The sequence below is a fragment of the Arachis duranensis genome, chromosome 3 (genome assembly GCF_000817695.3).
Source record: "Arachis duranensis cultivar V14167 chromosome 3, aradu.V14167.gnm2.J7QH, whole genome shotgun sequence".
Lineage (NCBI taxonomy): Eukaryota > Viridiplantae > Streptophyta > Magnoliopsida > Fabales > Fabaceae > Arachis > Arachis duranensis.
Window position 1 is genome coordinate 34737141 of NC_029774.3, and position 1143 is coordinate 34738283.

Sequence of the window (1143 nt, forward strand, 5' to 3'; positions counted from 1 at the left end):
AGGCATTTCTTGGTGTCAAACTTCAGGTTATGACGTGTTTTGGGCGTTTGACTCCGGATCATGACGTTTTTCTGGCGTTTAACTCCAGACAGCAGCATGTACTTGGCGTTCAACGCCAAGTTACATCGTCAATCTCCGAATAAAGTATGGACTATTATATATTGCTGGAAAGCCCTGGATGTCTACTTTCCAACGCCGTTGAGAGCGCGCCAATTGGAGTTCTGTAGCTCCAGAAAATCCATTTTGAGTACAGGGAGGTCAGATTCCAACAGCATCAGCAGTCCTTTTGTCAGCCTTCTTCAGAGTTTTGCTCAAATCCCTCAATTTCAGTCAGAATTTACCTGAAATCACAGAAAAACACACAAACTCATAGTAAAGTCCAGAAATGTGAATTTATCATAAAAACTAGTGAAAACATCCCTAAAAGTAGCTTAAACTTACTAAAAACTATATGAAAACAATGCCAAAAAGCGTATAAATTATCCGCTCATCACGGAGCGACGACCGACGCTACGACAGCAGAGCGACGATGTCGCGGAGGTAGTGGAACCACGACAGTTCAGTGGTAGCGGAGCGAAGATGGCGCAGTGCCAGCGGAGAGGGAAGATTGGTGAAATGGTGGATATGAAATAGAGAAGGCACAAATTGGGGTTAGCTAATTTTTGAGGTAAAATGTATGTAACAAGGGACGCGGGAAGTAAAAGCGGTTGTAATTTTTTGTTGATAAAAATTGACGGTAATGTCGTTAATTTTAGTTAAATAAAAAATAAATACTTTAACTGTCTATTTTATATAATAAATCTACATCATTCGTTTAATTTTAAAAAGAGATCTCCATCATCTATATTTATCGACGACAAAAACTGTCGATATTATAATTATTAAATACGATTTGTTTGTGCGATTTTTTTAAATTTAACCCACTATTCTGTCGACAGTGTGACGATAAAAAAATGTATTAAAAGGTTGCAAAAATAATAGACGACATGATTGTCGATTTTAATATTTTATTTTTAATAATTTCTTTTTCATTTTATTGACGACAAACAGTCTAAAAATATCGACAAAAAATCTAATCATCGATTTTTGGCATCGACAATTATTTCTTGGAGTGTTAAAAGATAATTCTAATAGGATAAATTT